Raw genomic sequence first — 5,424 nt, 5'->3', positions numbered from 1 at the left:
TATATATCAGGTGGGAAATAATGCACATAATTCTGTTGAATGTATGACGATATTGTTATCTTTCCACATTCAGCATTGAAAACAAATTCAAAAAGAAGTTTGGTTATGTCCCACAGCTCTTAACTAGACAAATTTTCTTCCTTTATTTTAGAGTATAATTACATGTTGCCTGGAATTGGGTGTACATTTGCTGTATACATCCTTTCCACTAGTGTCTTAAAACCAAACTTCTTACCTGCAGTCACAAAATTCATTTACATTCTATCACCAGACATAAATTGAGAGCTACATTTCAAGTAATGAACTTGGCTCCACAGGTACATGTGTGTATTTCTCCTTTTTCCTAGAGCCAGCTGTATCCTAGACAAAACAATTATGCCCAACGTTTCTATACAATGTTAATTGCTGTAAAAACAGGATTATCAGGTTCTCACTCTGTGTCTAGAACTGTTCTGAGGACTCTTCACATGCTAATGCATTTAATACTCACAATAATCCTATGATCTATATTCTGTCTCTGTGGAAAAAAGTATATGTTGCAAAGCTACGAAGTAGGAATATGCAAGCTGTATTGTGCTTCTGACAAATCACTAATTAATATGTTTATACATTAGCAGATATAAAATGTATTGATCCTTTTATCTGCACTTTATATCCTCACTCCTTTCACTTTCTAAAGGACCTTGTTAACCTTTGTTTCTTCCATATAAACCTCTCTTTTAACTGCATCCTTCTCATTAACATATAAATACGCTCAGTCTCCTACTTTACAACAGACAACACTAAATATAGTAATACATTCATTAATGCCCTATCCCAGTATTTTTTTCCACTATGAGGTCTTCCTAGAGTTCCATTATCATTGATAAGACAATATCTCTGAATTTGCATCTTCAGTCCTTCACTCTTAGTACCACACTATCCTCCATCTCCACCTAGTAGGCTCCTTACAGGGATGAATGGCGTATTTGTCCATCCATCTTGCAAGCTAGAAACCTGGAAGTTACCCTACTTTCCAAACCTCACTTTCACTCCATCACAATGTCCTGGAACTGCTACCTTCTAGTTCTCAAATATATCCACTGATCTCCTTCTCAAATCACATTACCCTAGATCAAGCTATGTTTTTTTTTTTCTTTTCTTTTCTTTTTTTTTTCTTCCTGGAAAGAAATAGCCTCAAAAGAATTTTCCCTTCTTTCACTTTTGCCAAGCTTCAATTTATTCCCCACTTTGAAATCAGGAAGATTATTTCAAAACATAAATATAAGGAGGACATTTCACTGACTAAACTCTTTTCAATAACTTCAAGTGCCAACAAGGTCTGGTCCTTACTACTGACCTGGCCACATTGTAGATGCTGTCCTGCCCATTCCTGCATGTCATCTATGCTTCTCTCTTCTTTCAGTCCCTCACTACTTCATGTCAGGGTCTCTGAACCTGCTGCTCTCTCTATGTGGCATTTCCCCACCCCTATTTTAACTACAAACAAAAAGTGAGTTTCATTTCCTCAGCAAAATCATAATTTGAGTCCTCAGAGTAAATCAGATCCCCTTTACATCCTTCAGAAATCATGTGTACATTTATTTTTATAATCCTGATCTGGTTTTTGACACATTTATATTCATGATTATTATTAAATGTGTGTCTCTCTAACTAGAAATGAAGCTCTATGAAGTCAGCTAAAATGTCTTTTTAAAATGTCCATTTCTCTGTTACTTAACATGTAAATAGCACTTTACAGATGCTTGATTAATTTTTGCGGTTTAAATGAATGAAAAAAGATAAAGGTTTTTATTTTCCAGTACTTTGATAGATTTTCCATCATGTCTTATGTATTGTAGGTTTCTTTCAGTTTAAAATAATTTTTCTTGAAGAATTATTACTTCATTAGCTAAAATGTTAACTTGGGGGTCTTAGAAAAGAGCAGCTATTTCAACGTAAAAAATATAACTCAGAAAATCTAAGGAGAATTTTTTAAGGAATTTAGTCTATTATGCCTCCACTTTCTTTGCTTGAGAAAAAAACTATTCTTACCTGAAACTTGCTGGCACTAAAATGTAATGGGCATAATGCATGTGACAGGCCTTCTCAGAAAATGAACACAAAGAAAATAATAAAGAGTGATTGACAGAAACATAAATACAAGAGAGCAGAGAAACTATATGGATAACTATATGACACTACAAACTATTGAAGGTGACAATAGCTTCATCATTTGTCTACACTGTCTTCCATGCAAAACATACTCAGACCAGACCTGGAGTGACCTCTCACCAAATGGCACAGCTTGGGGGTATTGAATGCATGTTGGATTGGCATTATATTTTATTCATTTTTGCACTGACAGTGGAAGCACTTACTGATAATATAAAGACTAGAGATCTGCTTGTATGATATTCAGGTCACTTCTACTGGGTCTTTTCTATTCTAGGCAACAGTGATGTTGCCTGTCTAAAAGTAGAAATTGGAGACAAGAGGTGAGGTGATGAAGGAGTCAACACTTTTTTAGAACCAACTTTCTAGGTCTCTGTTAAGTGAAAAGGGAATCAATAATAATCATGCAAGGAGTGAATATGACTGTGCAGTAGTTTTTGGATCATAGGTCATCCAGGAATCTAACAGAGGGAAAAAAGAAAAACATGCAATCGACATGCTTGTTACAGTGCCTTCTCCTTCCTCCACCCATTATGTATTTTTCACCAAAGCGTTTGATTATAATTCCTGATCTTCCTGTTTGTAATTTGAGGTCAAGTTACCCCAGAGATGGAGCTCTGCCAGATATGGGATATTCAATCCTCCTGGCCCCGCTATTGTGTTTTCTTTTTTGACTGCTACTGCTAGGGCTTATCCATTTTTATGAGCAGGTAAATACAAACTATTATTCACAGTACGCTCTGTAGTGCCACATAGATTTGAGGAACCAATATTCAGAGTTGTATAAAGTTTTCATATAAACATAACCTCATTGCTGAAAATTAATCTGCTACTGCTAGGGCTTATCCATTTTTATGAGCAGGTAAATACAAACTATTATTCACAGTAAGCTCTGTAGTGCCACATAGATTTGAGGAATCAATATTCAGAGTTGTATAAAGTTTTCATATAAACATAACCTCATTGCTGAAAATTAATGAAAAGTAGCACAGGCTTATAGAACTATATAATTCCTAGTCATAATAGACGACGAATTCGACTGACTATAAGAGAGGGCTCATTCTACAGTTGCTGCTGTCTAAAGATGGAAAATATAAGCCGTCCATTTTAGGAATATTCTGGTTTCTTCACATGATGGTATTTTAAACATGAACTGGACAACACAATCAAGTTGATATAGAAAGACATCATTAAGATCTCTTATGAACAGAATACATTTCGAGTCCATATGTTATTAAATGTTTTTCTACCTATTTAAGGCAAATAAGACCTTGTAAAATGAGAATTATAAATTTATGTAAATGAATAAGGTTAAAATGACAGAAACACTTTTAGTAAAATTTCACTGCGGAAGCAGAAGCACCTGGAATGGGCAATTTAGTTTGAGTCATAGAGTGTTAGTTAACACTTAGGCAAGTCAGGAAAATAGTATTTCTGGCTACTTGAATTAAGCATAAAAGCTGCTGAATAAGTAAAGTGTAAAAATATCTTAGCAGCCAAAAGAGAGAAGTGGAAAGAGAATCACCTGATCTCTGCTGTGAATGCATTATCAAGTGTGGTTTGAAGAAGGTTGAGGAAACAAGGGAAACACAGAGTGTGAACAGTGCCTGCAGGATCAGCAGAAAAAAATCAATAACAAATTTGGTGTGTGTACTACAGTAGAACACATCTCTTTATTGTATAATTGAAGTGGGAATAGGTTAAACTTGGAATCCAGGACTTTGTTTAGGTGAGATAGATGGCATGCTCTGAGTGAGTTTATTTAGTTTCCAAGATTAAACTCATGTGCAATTCTTGGGAAGAAAGAATGGAACAGTTGAGCTTTTGCAGAGTTCTTAAGCCTTTCTTCCCCTTTTAGGCATTTTTTTTCTAAAATACTTAATAAAATATGATCAAATAGGAAAACATAAAAACAAACAAACAAAAAAAAACATGCTCATCAGTATGTGGTGCCTTCCCTGTGCCCTGTGTTTGCATGCTGTAAAGACCAGCAAGCCCTCAGGACCTTGGAACAAGCCTGCTGCCTTCATGTCCACTCTGCTGATCAATCAGCCCCAGTATGCATGGCTGAAAGAGCTGGGGCTCCACAAGGAGAGTGAAGGCAGGTATAATGGAAGCTTCAGAGGCTGGGGAGAGGTTATTATGACCTATTGTCCTGCTAACAATGAGCCAATAGCAAGAGTCTGACAGGCCAGTGTGGCAGACTATGAAGAAACTATAAAGAAAGCAAGAGAAGCATGGAAAATCTGGGCGGAGATTCCTGCTCCAAAGCGAGGAAGTAGAAATAGTAAGACAGATTGATGATTCCTTGTGGGAGAAGATCCAAGTACGAGGAAGCCTGGTGTCTTTGGAGATGAGGAAAATCTTAGTAGAAGGTGGGGTAGAAGTTCAAGAGTATGTGGATATTTGTGATTATGCTGTTGGCTTATCACGGATGATTGGGAGACCCTTCTTGCCTTCCGAAAGACCTGGCCATGCACTCATTGAACAGTGGAATCCTGTAGGCCTGATTGGAATCATCACTGCATTTAATCTCCCCATGGCAGTGTATGACTAGAACAATGCCATTGCAATGATCTGTGGGAATGTCTGCCTTTAGAAAGGAGCTCCAACAACTTCCTTCATGAGTGTAGCTGTCACATAGATAATAGCCAAGGTTCTGGAGGACAACAAGCTGTCTGGTGCAATTTGTTCCTTGACTTGTGGTGGAGCAGATATTGGCACAGCATTGGCCTAAGACAAACAGGTGAACCTGCTGTCTTTCACTGGGTGTACTCACATGGGAAAATAGGTGGCTCTTATGGTGCAGGAGAGGTCTCGGAGAAGTTTGTTAGAACTTGGAGGAAACAATGCCATTATTGCTTTCGAGGATGCAGACCTCAGCTTAGTGGTCCCGTCAGCTCTCTTTGCTGCCATGTGGACAGCTGGCCAGAGGTATATCACCACAAGGCAAATGTTTTTACATGAAAGCATCCATGATGAAGTTGTAAATAGACTTAAAAAGGCCTATGCACAGATCTGTATTGGAAATTCATGGGACTCTAATGTTCTCTATGGGCTACTCCATAACAAACAGGCAGTGAATGTGTTTCTTGGAGCAGTGGAAGAAAAAAAGAAAGAAGGTGGCGCAGTGGTCTCTGGGGACAAGGTCCATGCTCTAGGTAATTGGGAAAGATCCCGGGAGCTGTTGGCAGAAGAAATGAGCTCAGTCCTCAGCAGCAGCAGCAGCCTCCAGCAGCAGTAGCGGCCTCCCCATTCCCCCCCCCCCCC

General features: G+C 38.0%; 1 pseudogene; it reads left to right on the top strand.

The window, feature by feature from the left end:
* Positions 1-4,098: 4,098 nt before the first annotated feature.
* LOC103581898 lies at positions 4,099-5,315 on the top strand (annotated as a pseudogene).
* Positions 5,316-5,424: the final 109 nt, after the last annotated feature.

Source organism: Galeopterus variegatus, unplaced genomic scaffold (assembly GCF_000696425.1).
Source record: "Galeopterus variegatus unplaced genomic scaffold, G_variegatus-3.0.2 Scaffold14206, whole genome shotgun sequence".
NCBI lineage: Eukaryota > Metazoa > Chordata > Mammalia > Dermoptera > Cynocephalidae > Galeopterus > Galeopterus variegatus.
This window is presented reverse-complemented; position numbering and strand designations above follow the sequence as displayed.